This window comes from Lathyrus oleraceus, chromosome 5 (assembly GCF_024323335.1).
Source record: "Lathyrus oleraceus cultivar Zhongwan6 chromosome 5, CAAS_Psat_ZW6_1.0, whole genome shotgun sequence".
Lineage (NCBI taxonomy): Eukaryota > Viridiplantae > Streptophyta > Magnoliopsida > Fabales > Fabaceae > Lathyrus > Lathyrus oleraceus.
This window is the reverse complement of record NC_066583.1, coordinates 132,817,633-132,838,623: the sequence shown is the minus strand read 5'-3', so window position 1 is coordinate 132,838,623 and position 20,991 is coordinate 132,817,633. Positions and strand designations below refer to the sequence as shown.

The window sequence follows — 20,991 nt, the reverse complement described above, 5'->3', positions numbered from 1 at the left end:
TTTGATTCTACCAAGTAATGTCAAATAACTCTTAAAAGTCGTAGAATTTTCACCATAACACTTACTACTTTGTAAACAAAAATTGATCGACAACCTAACACCAGTGTTACGGGCTTTTGTCAACTTGGCCATCACCGTGGCACCTTTAGAATTTATTTTACTTTTATTCTTAGCATATGTGGTTGTACGATAGGTGGTGCTTTTAGGAAAGGTGGTGGTTAAATCGTCCATCTCTGTTTAAAAAACAACAACGACAATAAACATTTTACTTAAGAGAACATCAACACTTACTAAGAGCACTTCATAAGTGTAACTTCATAATCATTTTATTTAACACAACATGTCTTTCCAGTTTTTGGAATGGTTTGAGTGAGGTGTAAAGGGAGCCTTCCCCGGTAGACTGCCTAAGGACTTCCACCCACCTTTCGTAGGTCTGGTAAAGTTAAATGAGAAAAACCTCATATGGCGGGAGTAATCTCTAGCTCTTCATAGAACATCTCGAAGGCTATAATAAAACCCTAACTATTGTGGAACAATTGGGAGGGTGTAACATTAAGAACCCTCCGAACCTCCATGGTAAAAGGGAAAAGGGGGAAGATGACCCCTATATCCTTGATGGGGGGGGGGGGGGGGGAGGTGGAAATAAAAGTATGGGAGAAAAGACCAAAGAGACAAGCATGGTCACCCTTTGTGGCGGCGAACAAGCCCTGAGATAACTATATATTCGTCTCTTGAGAAGGAAACCCTCATTTATGTTCAAAGAGAGAGGATATGTTCGAAAGAAGTATAGTAAGCCACAATGTCTTTGGCGTCCTTAGGCACGACGGAGGGGGCATCTATTGTCTTTTTATTCCTAAGAAAATAGACAAACAAAAAGAAATCACCACCACCGTTGTAGTCATAACAAGGGATGAATATAACCCTTAAAACCTACAACTCTACACTAACCTAAATCCTATTACATTTCTTTACAATCCCTAATCAATATAGAAGAAAATAAGAGAAAAGTAAATCCATACTTGAAAAGGTTGTGAATGAAGAACCAGGGATGTGTAGAGAAGATATGTAGTTTAAAGAAGCTTGTAGAAGTCGGGGGAGAAAAATATAACATCTAAATCACAACAAAAAATTTAGACTCCCTCTGAATTTTGAAAAACTCAACACGCTTCTAGAACATGGCATTAGTGTTTAAGGTCTCAAAAAATAGGTCATCATTACTTATATTAAATGCAAGTAAGCATGACCATCTGAATGACTGATTGGCATTCCCAGGTGACATTCAGGTTAACCAGAAGACACCTGGAAATGGGAAGGGTAATCATCCCTAATCAGATCGAAATCTATTATCACATAGATCATGTCTATAAAATTGAATATCAGTTGGAAATCATTTAACATGTCAACTAGATACATAAAAACTAACGTCTTACAAAACTTCATGAAAACCGTTAATTTTTATCATTCTCTTTAATATATCAAATGATTTTTGATTGATGTGAAATTTATAGGCGCGATCTATATGATAATAGCTTTCAATCTAACGGTAGATTTTATTATACGGACATATGATAAAAAATTATCGGAGGTGTAATGTTACTAAGTTTGACACGTTGCTATCATATATATATATATATATATATATATATATATATATATATATATATATATATATATATATATATATATATATATATATATATATATATATATATATATATATATATATATATATATATATATATATATATATATATATATATATATATAACATATCACCACGGTTGCTAAAAAAATTGTGATAAAAAATCTATATTATTCACAACGATTTCTGGCAGTAACCATGCTTATAGATATTTTAATTTTAATATATTTATAAGAGTATATGTACAAATCCTTTTTATAACAAAAAATTATTATTGATATTGAGATATGAAGCATCTAACCTTTCATTTATTACCACGATTGTTATTATAAATTGTGATTAAATATCTTTTAATAAAAAAAAATTCAGTCACATTAAAATGAATTATTATTACATTTGCCTGAACAGCCGTAGTAATATGGTATTATTAAATATATATTTTGTATTTTGTAGTAGTGTGATTTCTTGATGAGAGTCAATTCTTTACCAAAGTTCAATTTTCCTTGGTTAAATCAAATATTGTTCCTTGCATGTCAAATTTTCCAATTGATGAGAATGATTTAAGTAACAATTAAATTGCTAATTCGAGAAATCCAACTACGATTTGCAATGTTAAAGATATTCTCAAAATTTACTATGTCAATGTTCTTGCCAAGACCAAAACTTCAACGTATGGCTACAATGTAAAAACATACGAGTAGTTGCATATTTGTTGTTCAACTCAAATCTCGCATAACACTTAATGCATCCCTTTTTTTTCTTCTTTAAAATGTTACTTGTAAACTTTTAAAATTTGATTTCCACTTTTAAATGTTAATAAGACTCTTAGCAAAAAAATATCAAGACAATATATGTAGGGTTTTGTCCACCTAATGATGCAGCAATAGCATCTTCCAAACTCAAGTTTGAATTTAATAATGATGATGATTATTATATATAATAAATTTTGATGGTGCTGTAAGGACTTGGTAGTAGGTATGAATCATGGTATATATTAACAAGAAACGTTGTCGTTTTCTTAATATAATTACGTGGCCACAAACATTAGTTAAGTTAAGGCGTAGCATATTGAGTTTGATCGATAATGGCGAAGAAGACGCTAAAGGAGCGATCAACACGACTGGGAATTTGTAGAATAAAGTGAATGCAATGTGCACGATAAGTTAATGGAGTATAAGCAACCACTAAGTTGGAACTTCATTATCATTATTTCTTTGAACTTTTGGAATCGAATAAGTGTGGCTTATGAACAACACACACCTATGATTTGAGACATTTAAAAACTAGCGCTATTGATAATAACATTTTTTTTCATGGGAAAATGCTAAAACTTACTAAAGAAGCAAAATTGTTTTTAGATAGAAATGTTTGACAGTTAATTATTGGAGGTTTATGATTATTAGTTTAGGATAGAAGTGAGTTTATGATTATTGGTTTTATTGGAGATTTATTTGAAGTAGCACTCATTCAAATGATTAGGTATTTAGGGGTGTGTTGGATGACTATCTGTTTAGGGGTGACAAATGGACATGTCCGTCCCATTTAGGTCTGTCCTGCAAAAGTCTGCAAAAAAAACAGAGCGGGACATGACGGTCATATTTAAGGATGTGAGCCTAAAACTTAAGTTTGTCCCGCAAAAAAGTGAGGGCGAGACGAAGAAAGTCCACGGACACTGCACTCTTTAAGTCTAAAAATACAAAAATTTATGTAAATGTTCATGGCCGCAAAAGTCCGCGAAGAAAACAGGGCGGACGGACACATTAGAGGATGAAGGCCTAAGTCGTTGGTCTGTCCCGCGCTAAAGTGTGGACAAAGCGGGCGTCCAACGGGCCGGACCCGTTTTGCCACCCCTACATCTGTCTTCCCTTTTTCTTGGATAGGTGTTCATGTCATCCTCCTTCCAGCTAGCTCTCTCTAGAGTTTTTGTTGAGTTTCGAGCTAAACAATAAATTGAATTGATGATTGGTTATCTATATCTTCTTGTAGACCGACTTGTGTTTGTTTTGTGGTTTGTTGTTTGTCTTCTATTCGTTTTGTTGTTGATTGGGTTGTCCTTTTAGAACTGTTTTTTCTTGGACTAATTTGTTTTCAGTTTTTATTTGTGTTTTAGTGCACCGCTAATGTTCTTTATTTTCTGTTTGTAACTTTTCTTTACTATCTTTTTTTTTTAGGTTTAATATTTTTTTTGGTTTCATGCGTTAATTTCGATGTTTCATTTTGATATTTTAATTTAAAAATATTTATATTGGTGTTTTAAGTTTTCAAAGTGTGTCGTATTAAACTCTTTCCTTTAACTAATAACGATTTTATTAATTGGTTTTCGATTTTTTTTATCGTTAATTGAATGAAAAATATTAAAATGACAATTTTAAATTTTTTTGAAGAGTTAATAAACTAATAAAAAAATTATAAATATAAATAAACATGAAGTTAATGTACATAACAGAGAATTAAGTCATCTATTTATGTAGATTGTATTGAATCTCATATCTATTTTTTTTATTATTCATTCTCTTACGTGTATGCCTCTGAATTTCAAAGTAATATTCTCTTCCTACTATAAACTTGGTGAAGAGAGCAGGGGGTGTATTCCTCTCCAAATTGTGTGCTACATGGTAGGCTTGTTCTTTATTGGGATAATAATTGTTGGTGGAGTTGCTAATTTTTTTGGGGGTGTATTTAAGGGGTTTTTGTTCTATAAGTATTTCTTAATATTGTAAATTGTAACTTCAAAATTTGCGGCCTCAATCATGAACTTGAATGAGAACAATTTTGAATTTTATATTTTTGGTTTCTTTAAAAGAAACTGAAAGTAACGCATGAATCCATAATTCTTCTTTTAGCTATTTATGGAGTCATCTTTATAATACCATCTTTATCATGTCATCTTTATTCTTATTTTTTCTTCTATTATGAAATTTTGAAATCAATTGATTGAATGTATGTTTCTCTTTACTTAATTTACCATAACGGAATGAATTCAAGGGATTCAATAAGCATTCAAGTGTATGAGTTTTGTTCGAAAATTAATTTGGGGTTTCAATATGAATAGGCATTTTTATATTCTTTGGAGATTTTTTTTTATGAGCAACACACCTTGTGAGAGAGACATCACATATTCACCTAAAATTTTAAGGTGATAGGTGCGTGGATTCTCTCACTTATAAATGCTCAAATTTCCATTCTTCTAATCAACGTGTGATTTCCCTACACTTTATTTCTCAAAGTTCTTAATTCTCACTTTATTTTTCTCAACACTTCCTCTCAAGTGTGAGTCTATCCACAATGTTCCCCCATCAAATAGAAGCTTTTTTTATCCATATACACTTGTAATATCGTTGACACTCTTCAACGGGACACCTCCTATGTACCACCTGTGGGAAGTACTTTCGATACAAGAAAGTCGATCTTTCACTCGAACCAAACTCTGATACCAGAGTTGAGACATTGATTTGAGGGTTCAACATGAGAGAGTATTTATTTATATTTTTGGGGCTTTTCTATATGAGCAACACACATTGTGAGAGAGACACCACATACTCAACAAAAACCTTAAGGTGATAAATGTTGGATTATCATGAGGAGCGTCCACATTCAATCAAAAGCAAAACACAAGTGAGAGAGACACCACATATTCATCCAAAACCTTAAGGTGATAGGTGTATAAGCTATCTCATTTATAAAGTACTCAACCTCCACTTTTCTAAGCAATGTGGGACTTCAAACTTACACTTGCACACACCAATCTCTCTCTCAAGTGTGGGTCCATATACTTTGTTCCTCCTAAAGCATAAGCTTTTTCATTCGCATACACTTGTACCGCCGTTGTAGGTACTACAACGGAACACACCGCCTGACCACCCCATTGTCAGGAAGACTTTCGATACAAGGAGTCGATCACTTAATTTAACCGTCAACTCTGATACCACAGTTGGATCTTTGGATGTCCTCCCCTACCTCTTCCTTGATACTCAAAAGGGCATTGTATTGTTGTTGGGGGCATGAGGAGGTCATCATCTACCCCTATTTTCAGTGACAAGTATCTCAGATTGAGATGAAGAACCATGTTCCTTCCTTTTCATCTCCTCATTAAGAATACCATCCTTAGAAGTTTCCAAAGAAAAAACATCTGTAGGAGCATAACTTGTGATAGAAACCTGAAACGTCTTTCAAGACTCTGGTAAAGATAACAATAAAAATAGTCCCAAAAGTTCATCATCAAATTTGATACTCACTCAAGTGATCTGAAATAGAAGTCCCTTCCTTATACTTCAAACTTATGAAGCTATTCAACAAGAACAATTCATTATTCCCTGATTTAGAGGAATATAAGGACTCTATCTTCTTCCATAAAGGTTTTGCATATGTCTCATGAGCAATATGATTATAAAAATTATCTGCCACATATTGTCAAATAAAACCACATACATGTTGATGTTCAAACTCCCATTCTTCACCAAACATAGAATTCGACTTTGCGGAACTAAAAACCGGTAAATGCAACTTCTTCACAAATAACAATTCTTTCATCTTGCCCTTCCATAAATGGTAATTAGAACCATTCAACAATACCATATTCGTCTTTCTATTTGACTCCATCATTCAAACAAGTAAAATAGCTCTTATCCAAGAGCTCTGATGCCACTGTTGGATTATCATGAGAAGCATCCACATTGGGTCAAGAGCAACACACAAGTGATAAAGGCACCACATATTCATCCAAAACCTTAAGGTGATAGGTATATGATTCCTCTTAATTATTTTGACATGAAACAAGTTCCTTATGCGTCTGTTATGGGTAGTTTAATGTATGGAATGGTGTGTACAAGACCAGATATAACACATGATATTGGTACAGTCTATATATTTTTATCAAATCTAGGTAGAGAGCATTGGAATGGTGTAAAATGGATTTTAAGGTATCTTCGCGGTACTACTTCTGTGAGGCTTTGTTTTGGAGGAGATAAGTCTACTCTAGTGGGATACTCTGACTCTGATATGGCTGGAGACATTGATTCCAGAAAGTCCACTTTGGGCTACATGATTAAATTTACAAGGGGGTTGTGGCTTGGCAGTCCAGATTGCAAAAGTATGTAGCATTATGCACTACTGAGGCTAAGTTCATTGTCATTACCAAAGCATGCAAATAATTACTATAGTTGAAGAAATTCTTGCAAGAGCTTGGTTTTGTTCAAGATAAATATGTATTATTTATTGATAGTTAAAGCGCTATTAATCTTGAAAAGAATCTGACTTTTCATAATATGTCAAAACATATTGATGTGACATATCATTGGATACGTGATGTTTTGGATGCTAAATTGTCGGAGTTAGCTAAAGTTCATACAAATGATAATGGTTCTTATATGATGACTAAAGCATTACTAAGAGATAAAATTTGAAGTTTGTTGTGATATCGCTGGTATGGCATTTTCCTTCACATTGTTGTGAGGGGGAAATTTATTGGGTTTGGGCTCCCTTCCTACGTGGAGAAAAAACCAAATATGATTATCCCATTTGTCTCACTTATTTAAGTGAAAATTATCTATTTAGGGTTGAGAGGATAGAGAGAAAATAAGGATTCAAAAGAGAGAGAAAATGAGAGAAATTCATTCCTGTTTTTCTGCAACAAATCTCACTAAATCGACGATCCTCGATTCGTTAACCGTCTGATCGTGCTCATATTTTGAGGGAAGGTTTGTAACATATGTAACTAACGTTTGACTGTTCAGAATTTTAAAATAGGTATGAAGTGAGAGATATCTGCTTCACACTAAAGCTGCAAATTTGGGAAATTTTTCAGATTTTTGATTCTTATTTGTAAGCTAGTTTGGTTTGTGAGTTGCGGTTGTTAGCAATGATTTGTGAAACACTTTAAGACTTTCTTGTACCCTTAATTGATTATAGTGGAGCTATTTCTTTGGTACGAATGAATCATGGTTTTTAATCTCATATTTGACGGGTTTTCCACATTAAAAGTATCAGTGTTCTTTTGTATCTTTCTCTACTATGGAAAACACCTCTCACAACAGTTGGAAAAGGGATCCACCCCGCTGGATCAAAAATTGTGAGATAAGGTGTGATTATATGTACGATGTTTTCCACCACGGTCGTGCGACCGTGATTATAAGCTATGTAGTGCACGACCTACCACAACGGTTAATTTAAACAACCGTTGTGATATTCTTCAAAGAAAAACATTTAACAACGGTTGGTATGCACAACCGTTGGGATATATATGTAAGACCCTAATTTTGACCCTAAGATCCCTCATGGCATCATATCATTGCTTAGTGCATTGCCTCAAGGATCATAGCATATTTGGCTCCTTAACCCTAGGGTTGGGACTTGTGTGAGTGTTTTGAGACCACCAAGCATGCTTGTATTGTATATTATTGCTTTTCTTATTTTTGATTACTAACCAAAAGCACAAAAATATTTCACTAACTCTTTTTGTTTTGAAGCTCAAGTGATCATGTGCTCCCATGCTCCTAGGAGGCTCCTAAGCTCAATGCAATGGCTAGATGAAGATGAGAAAAAGCATGACAATGGTCCACAAAGCTCCTAATCATCATATATGTCTCCCAAGTATCTCAATTTTCCAATTTGATTAATATAACCCAAAGGGATTGAGGATTGTTTCCCAAGGAAACCCTAATTCAACAGTGCTTTGATCGTGCCTTGCTCATGAAGCAACCTCAACCTATGATCAAATTTAACCAAGGGAAGTTCTTTAATTCATTATTTTATGCATATATGAGGCTATGTGAGGCTACTCAATCATTCATTCATCAAGATTGGAAGTTTGGCCTTGAAAAGTTGACCAGTTAAGTTATCTGACTAAGCTGAGCATCACTGAGATACAACTTATGATGTGTTTGTCAAATGAATATGACCCCAAGAGAAACAATATTCTTAAGAACCATATGAACAACTTTTATGTTCATCCAAAATCCATTTGAAACTTGGAAGGTCATCATTCATTTCAAAACATTATAGGTCATTTTGACTAAAACCCTAATTTTGGGTCAACTCCCGAAGGACCTACTTCCTTAATTTTTATGATTTTGAGGTTAGACCAAATGAATTCGAAATATTAAGATGTATACTTAAAATGTTATGTTGGATAAAATTTCATAACTCTAAAATAAATACATGTGATAATACAAAACATTATAGGTCACTTTGGACCTAAGTCATTGAATTTGAAAAATGCCCAACTTCAAATGCCTATAACTTTTCCATAAAAAAATCCAAATGATGCAAACTTTGAGTCTAAATTGATAATCTTGAAAAGATCTACAACTTTGATGTTGGAAGGTTTGTCATTTGAAGCTTTCATCATTGAAATAGAGGGGATTGAAGAGGCTTACTTTTGGTGAAAATTTTCAAAGGGTGACTTAGACATGTTTTGTGCCCAAACTTTCATAGCCAGTTTTCACTAATTTCCAATTGCCAAATGAATTTTTGCCCAACATGACTTTTGTTCCTGATTTCAAGGGATTTCCAACCATTACTTACATTACTTTTTTGGACTTTCCATGTGTGAGTTTCAAAGAGCTTTCTCTTTATGTTCATTTTTGCATTACATGTTGAAACTTCATGTGCAAGCTAATTCCACTTCAATTACACGTCCAATTCATTTCCAGTTGATCTCAGCATGGTGTATCACCCATCATTGGGCCTTACATGCGCCTGTACAGGCCCATGCAAGGAGAATTTAAATCCCATGCACACGAGGGAACCATGCTCTACAACCCTCTTCAGCTATAAATAGAGCTGCATTCTCATTCATTTGATAACCATGTGGAGACCTGAAGTGCTGCAGAATTGAAATCCTAACCCTCACTAAAGGAATTTTCATATTTCTCTTTCTCTTTCAAGCTTGAAATTCAACATCATTAGTTGATTTTCAAAGCTCAATTCCTTAACCTATCACCTCCATCACACTTTCAGAGCAAAAGCAGATCAAGATCTTGAAGAATTCAAGGCATTTAAAGCTTCATTTCAGAGGTAGCATCTCAAACTTTTTGGATCCAGATCTTGCAATTCAATGTGATTTTCTTTGGTTTATGTTGTTTTCTGAAGTCCTCTCACTTGAGGCAAGCCAGTGGTGGTCTTAATTGTTCAAATCGTGCCATTCCAGTTGACATACCATGATCTTCCATCTCACATTTCTCTCTAAATAGGAAGGGTGAGGATGATCCATGGTTACATTGGTGATGTACATCACCTGAGCTTCATTTTGATGTCCTTACATTTCATTTTCATTACATACTTTTTCCCTGCGCGTGGTGGCCGAAACATGTTGGATCACCGGAGAAGATGGTGGTTTCCACCACCATCCCTACGTGTTTGCTGTACAGCCCTTGGATCGTGTCTAAATGTTAAAATCTTGACCATCCAATGTGATTACTTGTTTTAATGCCATGTGTTGCGCGCTTGACTTGAGTTCACCATGCATCCGCGCCTCTGAGCCTTTGATCCCTTCCCACGTCAATTAATGAATTGATCTGATGGCTGCACATTTTTCCTATTATTCCTAATTTCTTTTAATTTCAGTTAATTCCATCTATTTTCAAAAATTCATAGAAAAATTATTTGAAGTCACAAAAATATGAGACCAATTCCAAAAGTTTTCTTGAAAAATCTAGTTTCATATTTTGATTTTTAATTATTTTTGTGACTTCATTTAATGTTTTTTGTGAATTATTTGGTTTTTAATAGTTTTAATTCATTTTTAATTACTTTCTGATATTTGAAAAATCCAAAAATATTTTCCTAACACCTAAGGATCATGATAAGTCAATGAAAAATAGTCTCATCAATTTCTTATTTGATTTGAGATTTTAATTCATATTATGTTGTTTTTTTTATTGTTTTTAATTATTTTAAAATAGTTTCTGATTTCAAAAATTGTTGAAATTTTTTGTCAAAGTTTGTTTGACCATGTTAGACCTATGAGAATTTAATTGGACTTGTTGAAGTTGATTTGAATTAAATTTGAGGTTTTACTATATTTTGTTTATTTTATTTTGCATTTATTTTTAATTCAAAAATTACCAAAAAATTATGGCTGACTTGTTGACTTGTAATCTTCATTTCTTTTCTGTTTAGCATTGATTATTGTTGATTTAGTTCACATTTGACCAATTGAGTTTGACATTTGAATTCTCTTTCCCTCCCTTTCATCTTCATCCCTTTCTTTTCATCATTTGGCCAATGAGTTAATGTCTTATGGTTGGTCTTGACAAATGAGAGGTTTAACCTTCTTTGATCCAAACTAAACTCAACTTGATCCAAGATCAAGTGGGTTATTTTGTGTCTAAGATAGGTTGCTTCTTGGTCAAGCAAAAAACTTAAAGTCCATACAAGGCCATTCCCCTTTTGTTTTGGCATGGCAAGTTTGTGGAGCTTGGCTTACTAGTCATGATCTCTAACTTATGTTTATTTGCATATAGTTTTATTGACCGGCCTCAGCTAGGTGTGACTACTATATTAGTCCACTTACGATTGCTTAACATATCGCTACATTGTCTTATGACAAACTAACATAACTTCACTAATTACTAACTTTAATTTGAGCATTTAATTTCTTGCCCTTTACTTTTAATGCCATTTATTTCTTGCTCATTTATTCATATTGCTTTTCATTTTTCTCACTTGAGCACATATTTTATGCTTATGCCATTATTGTATATAAATATATTGTTGTCTTGTGATTGTTTTGTTTTGTGTGAACCTAATGCAAAAAGGAGAAAGGACTTAGAATTAGGACATACCCATGCTTAAAGGAGTTCAAGAGCAACTAGGCCTCATGCCTTTAGAATGCTAAACTTGTTGAAGAGCAACTAGGCCTCATGCCTTTAGAATGCTAAATTTTAAAGGACTTCTCATCTAAACTTATTCTTTGTCCATTCCCCTTATTGTGTTGTGAACTTTTTGATGTTTGCTCTTGTGTGATAGGGATTCCATCTTGAGATTGTGTAAGAGAACCATTATCATGAGTAGCCAAGTTAAGAGAGACAAACCAAATGTAGATCCTGGGAGCTTGAATCCAAATTGTGTGATTGCTTGTTTGTTTGCTAAAGTCCAAAGGAAAGGAGCATCTGGAGTCATCTATATGACTTCAAGAAAAGGAACTCCAAGGGTTTATCTTTCCCCTCTTATCTTTATATGCTTTAGGACTAGCCCTTCTCTTCATCTCCTCACTCTAACCAAGCCAAAATCTTTTATTTCAAACTTTGACATTGTTTCAAATTAGAAACCTAGGCCTTATGCCTTTGACTTTTTCAAAACTCTTTTCATCAATACTCATTGTGAATAAATCTTAATTCAACTTTGACTTCATTTTGTAAATAAACCTAACTTGTAAATATAACTCACTTCAAGTTGTTTTTGTTAGGGGTGGACAAGAAAAACCCACCGAGAATAACCAACCGAACCGGTTGTAGGATGCCGTTTCGGGTCGGGTTAATTCGGTTTGACGGGTTGGACGGGTGTTGCAAACGGGTTCAGAGGGGTGTGTGTGGTCGGGTTCAGTTTTGATTTTTTGGCCCAACAAAATCTGAGCCCGACCGATTCCATTACATTACTATTACTATCAAGGAGAATTTTGGCACCTTGGCCCAACAAAATCAGATTGCAAAATCAGAACCTGCGCCGTCTACTCTACCCTGAACCCTAAAGCTTGCGCCGTCCACCCTGAACTCTGAAGCTTGCGCCGTCCACCCCTCTGAAGCTTGCACCGTCCACCCTGAACCCCAAAGCTTGCGCCGTCCACCCCTCTGAAGCTTGCGCCGTCCACCCCTCTGAACCCTAAAGCTTGCGCCGTCCACCTCTCCGAACCCTAAAGCTCCGTCCACCCCTCTGAACCCTAAAGCTTTAGCATCGTCACCTTGCTTCATCTCCAAAAGTAAAACAAAATCGCTATCTATGCCTCTCCTCCGCCGTCATCAATGTCCTTTCCTCCTTCATCATCATTGAGCAGAGAATCATTTGTATCCTTATCCCTCTTAATCACGTTCTTTTGTGTTTGTATTTGCTTTCTAAACACTAAGTCTTTCTTTGTTCTTGATTTCAGATTTTGTATTTTCAGGTTTTGTAATTTCAAGAGTTCTTTGAGTTAATGGAAGGTTAGATCATTGTTTCTATTTTTAAGAGCTTTAATCTTTTATATACTGTATTTAATAACTCCATTTGTTTAATTTTTATCGAGATATGGAAGAGGCTGTAGAAATGCAAGGAGCTGGAGAAATACAAGGAGCTGGAAATTTGCATAATAACAGTAAGTTTAGTTTATTTTATGTATGTTTTGTATGCCTATGTCGATATATCATGTTGAATATTTTGCATAATAACAGTAACTCCATTTGTTTTGTATGCCTTATTAAAAGTTTAAGGTAATAAGTCCTTTAAGATTAAGACATATGACTACATAAAAATAAGATTAACAAACTTTGAAACTAAGCCTATAAACACTTAACAAGTTGATGATGTTGGTTGTGTGTTGATTATAATCTTCATTAATTTTCAGTAATGGAGAATGTTACTCAAAACCAACCTTCTTCATTAACATCTGGTGTTGGTGCAACTGATGTTGCTGCCAATGAAATTCATGTTGTTGGACTTCCTCCACTTGGAAAGAAGAGAAAACAAAATGCTAATGGTCCTAGGAAATCCTCTCCTGCTTGGGACCATTTTATTAAATTGCCTAATGAAATTGAAGCAGTAGCTGCTTGCAAACACTGTCATAAGAAATATTTGTGTGATCCAAAAACCCATGGGACATCTAACATGCTTGCTCATACAAAAGTATGTACCAAGATGCCACAAAATGATCCTACTCAAACTGCCCTCTCCTTTGCCGGTGGAGAGGGTGGTGGCTTGGTTGCCGCAAGCCAACGATTTAATTTGGCAGCTTGTAGGAAGGCTATTGCTCTCTTTGTGATCCTAGATGAACATGCTTTTAGGGTAGTTGAAGGGGAAGGCTTTAAGTTGTTATGCAAACAATTACAACCCCAATTAACTATTCCATCAAGGAGAACTGTGGCGAGGGATTGTTTTCAACTTTTTGTTGATGAAAAAGCAAGATTGAAAGGTTATTTCAAATCTGATTGCAATAGGGTAGCCTTAACCACTGATTGTTGGACATCCATTCAGAATCTTAGTTATATGACCCTAACTGCACACTTCATTAACAATGATTGGAAGTATGAAAATAGGATTCTAAGTTTTTGTTTAGTTCTTAATCATAAGGGTGAGACAATTGGTAGAAAAGTTGAAGAGATTTTAAGGGAATGGGGAATAAGGAATGTATCCTCAATCACTGTGGACAACGCAACATCTAATGATGTAGCTGTTGCTTATTTGAAGAAGAGGATTGATAATATGGGTGGTTTAATGAGTGATGGATCTTTCTTTCATCTTCGTTGTTGTGCACACATTTTAAATCTGGTGGTTCGTGATGGTTTAAAACAGAATGATTTATCCATTTCTGCCATTAGAAATGATGTTAGATTTGTTAAGTCATCACCCCAAAGATCTACAAAGTTCAAAGAATGTATTGAGTTTGCTAGAATTAATTGCAAGAAAATTCTCTGTCTAGATGTTCCGACAAGGTGGAACTCATGTTATTTGATGCTAGATGCTGCTGAAAAGTATCAAGCAGCATTTGAGAAAATGGAAGGTGAAGATTTTAGCTATTTGGAATTTTTTGGATTAGTTGGCCCCCCTACTCTTAATGATTGGGAGAATGTTAGGTGTCTAGTAAGTTTTTTCAAAATTTTCTATGATGCTACTATGGAATTTTCTTCGTCAAAACAAGTATCCCTTCATAAGTCATTCCACCAACTAGCTTCAATACATTGTGAGCTTAAAAGATCATCCATGAACTTGAACACAATTTTAGCCTCAATGGGATATGAAATGAAGAAGAAGTATGACAAATATTGGGGGGAAATTGAAAACATCAACAAGTTTATTTATTTTGGCGTGATTCTTGACCCTAGATACAAGTTAGGATATGTAGAGTGGTGTTTTAATGATATGTATAATGGCGAGTCGGTGCCTTTTACTAATATGATTAATGTGATAAAAAAGGAGTTGTTTAAACTATTCAATTGGTACAAGGGTATACATGAAAAGCAACATGGACCCTCTACTAGTCCTAATGAGGGTGGTTCATTTGGTGATGGTGTTCCTAATGTTGAAGTTCCATCTCATTTTGCAAGGGTTGAAGCTTTTAAAGAGCACCTTAAACAAAAAGATTCAATAGATAAAAAAAATGATCTTGAGAGGTATCTAGATGATAATTGTACCGATGATTTTAACTTTGACATCCTTATGTGGTGGAAACAAAACTCTTGTAGATACCCTATTTTATCAAAAATGGTGAAGGATGTTTTAGCTAGTCCAGTATCCACTGTCGCTTCTGAAAGCACGTTTAGTACCGGGGGCAGAATTCTAGACACATATAGAAGTTCACTAACCCCTGAAATGGCAGAGGCTTTGATTTGTGCACAGGACTGGTTGAAACCTACACTTAGTCAATTCAAGGACTTGAATATAAATGAAGAATTTGAGTTGTCTGCCACTATTGTTTCAGGTATGTAAGTATTTGAGTATGGGTATTTAGTGTATTAATGTATTGGCTTTGGTTTTGATTTAATTATTTGGTTTCTATTTAATTTTATGCAAAATTTGGTGGTCCCTCTACTAGTGGATCAACATCTGGTGATGGATCTAATGTTGTTGGAAACAGAAATGAACCAGTTGCTGGTTCATCTCAATCACATACTTGATGATGGTTGTGGTTTTTGTATTTTTTCATTTGATTTACTTATATCTATGTTTTTACATGTATTAATATATTTTTGTGTTTCGTTTCAGTTTGTTTTTTGGAGTCATTTGTGAAAATGACCTTATTTTGGGCTACTGATTATTTTGATGATGGTTGTGGTTTTTGTATTTTTTCATTTGATTTACTTATATCTATGTTTTTTACATGTATTAATATATTTTTGTGTTTCGTTTCAGTTTGTTTTTTAGAGTCATTTGTGAAAATGACCTTATTTTGGGCTACTGATTATTATGGATAATCAGCTTATCTATCAGCTAATATCCTCAACAGTTATTTTTTTTTGTGATAATATATCAACCAATAGTCCTGAAGAGGTTTTTGATGCTTTGAAGAATCAGACTGTGGATCTGGTTTTAACTGCTCATCCTACGCAGTCGGTTTGTCGATCTTTGCTGCAAAAGCATGGAAGGTTTGTACTGTTTATGGAATTGTGGATTACTGCATATTATGCTGAAAATGATCACAATGAATTTGAAAATAGGTTATCACAGAAGAGCGCGGCATAGCTCTCAACAAAGTCACGCCAGAACTCCGCGAGAAACTGTGAGAGATCACTGCACCACTCTCTCACTATATGAATCGGAAATTTTGTCTGTTACTTCTATTTTAAGATACTGATTGTATTGATTCCTTCTCTGTTTGTGTAACTTACAGACACAAGACCAGACTCCACATTGGACAATTGGTGAAGGATACGTCGGATAAACTTAAACAAGCTAGTGAAATTGATCATCATGTTGATGTTAATGTGAGTTTGAAGTTCTATTATCTATTTCGATTGCATGCGCAAACAAATCAGTTTATTGGTATTTTATGATCTATTTTTAAAAACCATGAGTTTCTTTAAATGAATCTTATGATCGAGTTTTTTATTTACTGTTACAGTAGTAGTCTTATTTACTGTTACAGTAGTGGTTTCTTGATACACAGGTTTTAACCATGATAACTTCATTGCTCAAAATGTTTTCTTCATTTTCTTATTTGTATATTCATTTGATTCCTTGTATTTGTAGCCTGTATTCAGTGCTTCTGTTTTAGTTGAGATGATGGAACCTGATGGGTCTTCAACAATTTCGGTGATGAGTGGAGAAGGAGAATCTTTGTCAGCTCAATTGGCTCATGAGGTTATGGCTATTCAGGTAAACAGTGACTCCCAAACAGAGAATACTTTTCAATAAAAATATAATTCTGGGTATAAACTTCCTATCATGATCACAATTGTCCTATTTTTAACTTATTCCCGACCGATGTGTTCGATCAATTTGGGATGCTAAAAAGAATCTTTCTAGCTTGCTGTTTTTCTAGCATCCACATGTCATATTCTGCTGGTGGTGTTGGAGGGAGTCCATGATGACAAGTTGTGGCATTTGATGTCAACGGTATGTACATTGCTCTAAGTTTGCTTGTGATTCTTGCAGATGCTTCAATGTTGTGTTTAAGATCCATTCATTATTCACAATGATCATTTCGGTGAATAGTTGCAAACTTTATTGGATGTGTTGTGTCTTGGAAGTCATTGCATTTGTCAGTCTTAAACATCATATTTTTCTGTCAACTAGGCAATTTGATCTTGTTATTCTGTCAACTAATTTTTAAGTGCAAAAAACATCAAGTGATTCAGTATCTGTTTCCGGATCATTTTATCTTCTTGTTTTGGCACATGCATGATGTTGTTAAATGGCAACTTCTTGTAACATCTTATTATTCTCCACAATTTATCTGGAAAGCTGTTTCTGGGCACCCTTGTCTTGCACATCTTGTGCAGACAGTTAACTCATTAATAAACATCATGTTGTTAAACCTATTGATGCATTGAAAAGAAATAATCATGTTGTGCTTGTTGTAATGTAGGCTGACTTACTGAAGAATGAAATTTCAGACCCATCCTTACTGTCTTCATCCCTTTCACAAATCTCTAGCTCAGAGCTTGAGAAAGATAGCAAAGTTTCTGAAAGGGAATACATGGCTACTCCTATTTTTGTACACACGAAGTAAGAAATTTCATTTTGCCCGAATATATTTACAGAAGAATTTGTGGATGGTAGTTCGGATTATTGGAAAAAGAAAATTAATTGCAAAAGAGACCCAAAAACAAAGCCACTAGAGGGAGACAACTTACACTCCTTTTGCTCCGCAAGATGCTAAGCCATCCAGGTGGCTGACCAATGTTATTGGAGTTTTAGTTGAAGGGGAATAATTGCTAATGCGCTGTTGTTATTGAATTCTATTATGCATACAACTGTACAATACTTATAGCATGGGCTTTTCTTTCTGCCCTGCAGCTATACAGTCAGTGGAGTAGGTTTCAGTTCTGATAAAAGTCAAGAACAGCGTGCCCTTCTTGTGGAATCTAAAAGGTAATTTCTTGTATTTTATTTTCTAGTAAATGATTTGCAGTATTTCTTTTTTGTGCTTCAAGAGGGCCAAAGCCCAAAGAGAAAACTAAACAACCAACCTACTCACGGTTTTACCTCTAATATCATCTAGAAATAAATTATACATAAAATTTGGGCACTCGTCATAGTAAAGAATTCCTCCACTAAGACTGATGCCAACCTTTGCAAGAGTGTCCGCCGCACACTTGTTTGCTCACGATAAACATTCATAAATCTGATTTCCAGAACTTGCGTGATAATGATTTTGATTTTTCGAATTATGCTCAGCCCCGTCCCTTTTCTGAAGTTTATATTCATTATCGCATCAACTACTTCTTTATTTTGCGTCATAATGATTTGCAGTATTTATATACTCGTATAAGTTATATTAAACTGGAATGGAATTGATCCAAAAGGCGTGTCTTCTTCTTTGTAAGTTTTCTGGGTGGTGCAAAAGATTTGTGAAATGATCACTAGCGACATTCTTCCATGGGAAATTAAATTGTTGAAAAATTGAACTTGCATCTATATTATCCTAAGGCTACTTTTTCAAATTTAGCCATTTGCATCTTTTTTGTTGCTTAGCTCTTAAATTGTTCATGCTGCAGACAGGAGGTAATATCCTTAGATAATGAGATTTCCTTCAATGAGGCTATCATCGAGGAAAGAGAACAAGGTATTCAAGAAGTCCAGCAGCAGATTGGGGAAGTAAATGAGATCTTCAAAGATCTTGCCGTGCTTGTTCATGAGCAAGGAGCAATGATTGGTAACTAGTCCCCCCAACCCCCACCCTTCATTTACTTTTGTTATTTATGCATCCTCTATCAAGTCGTTTTATATGTCTAGACTGGTTTATAGTAGTTGATGTTGAGAATTTCCATTTTGCAGATGATATTGGATCCAACATTGAGCATTCCCATGAAGCCACTGCCCAAGCAAAATCAGAACTTGTGAAAGCTTCTAAGACACAACGATCAAGTTCATCTTTGGCTATCAAAACTCTCAGGCGGTGTTGCTGTTTTCAAAGTTTGTCATTCATTCTTAAAAACCGGCGGTGTTGCTGTTTACAATAGCTGCAAATGCTGGTTTTGATGGTTCTTTAATTTACAGCAAATTGTTGGAACAAGATAATCTTAATTTGGGTTTCGATGCTGCTAAAGGTTAGTAACAGTGAAGGTTGTGATGCTGTATTGTTTATGATACCTTAACATTAAAAATGATTCTGTAGTAAAAAGAAGGTTGTTTAACTATGGTGCTTATTCTGCTAAAACAGGAACTTATGTTGATATGGTGAAGGCTGGGATTATAGATCCTGTTAAAGTTGTTAGAACAGCTTTGGTAGATGCTGCCAGGTAAAATCATATATCTTACAATGCAATTTTTTCTCTGCTTATATTTCACACATTACTATATGTTAAACTAGTTTTTGTTCTATTGCAGTGTATCGTTGTTACTGACGACAACCGAGGCATCTATTGTAGAAAATATGAGTGATAAAAACAAACCTCCTCAAAGGGTGGCAGATATGGATGATTTGGACTACTAACTTTTCTTAAATATGTTCAGAATATTTTGGCTTATAATGAACTTGTATATCAGGTTATTACTTGAATGATAATGTAATTGTAATATAATGCTAATACTTTATCACTTAGATGATGATGAAAATGTAATATAATGAAAATAGTTTATGGTTTATTAATTCTTTTAATTATATAGAATGAAGTTTAATAAGTATTCATGTGATTAGTGCTATAGGAATGATAAAATTCAGGTTAGAATTTATTGGTCCAAACCGATTCAACCCAACCGAATGAACCGTATCAACCGATAATCCATCAACCGATAAAACCGAACTTAGTTTTGGGTGAAACTGGATTTAACTTTTTCAACCGTGGATTAGCTCGGGTTAGCTATTTCGGGCCCGAACCCACCCATAACCGACCGCCGTCCACCCCTAGTTTTTGTGGTTCCAATGGCTACCTTTGTTAAAACTTTTTTTTTCAAAAAAAACATTAGTCATAGGTTTGAGTTATCATAGTGGTTGATGTAAAACTCACCTCATCCTTAGTGATTGGATTATAAGTCTTCCATACTTATTATAGGGATAACCCCTCACTAGTATGTTGAAGCTTTCCTCACATGGTGGATTGTTGGTTTAGGTTGAGTTTTCTCCCTTTGATAACAAAAGACCTTAAGGCTTTTGGTGAAATCAATTCACCAATCTTTGATCCTACCTTTGTGATGGTACGTAGGCAATGGGTTCATCCATTCAAACAACAAAATTGTAAATAATAATCCATTCTCTTCTCATCCCCCCAATCTTTTGCACAAATCTTTTTACAAATACCAACCTACAACACATATTTGCAAAAAGGGTTCCCTTAGAGTACTAAGGATGTTTTTGGTGCGTAAAACCTTCCCATTTCATAACCAACCCCCTTACCTAGATCTCTGACATTTTTATTAGTTTTTGATTTGACAAAACTTCTTACTTGGCTTTTGTTCGCTTTTTAGCCTTTCCTTTGGACAAATAAAAGTGCGGTGGCGACTCGAATTGTATGTTGACTTTTGGTTTAGTCAATAAACCTAAAGGTAACGAAAACCCCGCTACAATGTACAACTTAGTTTATTATAAATCATGTTGAATGCTTATTTCATACCAATGTTCACTAAACATATAACCTTTCAATCTGATATAGAATATTATTATATGAAAAATTAAGTTATATTAGAAGAACAAGTTCACTTTCAATGCTGGACAAGAGTTCTTCAACTCCTTATCCTCATTTTGCTCTTTAACAATTAGAACTTTTTTTAATGATCCTAGTTATTCAACCACCCATTCCTTCACCTCTAGTTCATTTTGCAAAATGTTATTTACTTTGCAAAAAAAATTAGAGGTGGAGAGAGGGGCGATTGAAGATCTACTATCACTAAATAAAGTTCTAACGGTTAAAGAACAATATGCAGATAACAAACTAAAGAATTCTAGTCAAGAATTGAACGTGTACTTGTTTTCTAATATAATTTAATATATCATATTATAATTTTCTAATGCCATCTGAAAAGTTATATATTCAGTAAGAGTTTGGAAAAATACTCAAACAACA

General features: G+C 34.5%; 1 long non-coding RNA gene across 1 annotated transcript; it reads left to right on the top strand.

Moving 5' to 3' along the window:
• Nucleotides 1-18,889: 18,889 nt before the first annotated feature.
• On the top strand, nucleotides 18,890-19,436 carry LOC127088353 (uncharacterized). Its single transcript, XR_007790196.1, has 3 exons — nucleotides 18,890-19,038; nucleotides 19,152-19,230; nucleotides 19,319-19,436. It is a non-coding gene; the product is annotated as an uncharacterized LOC127088353 (long non-coding RNA).
• The last annotated feature ends 1,555 nt before the right edge of the window (nucleotides 19,437-20,991 follow it).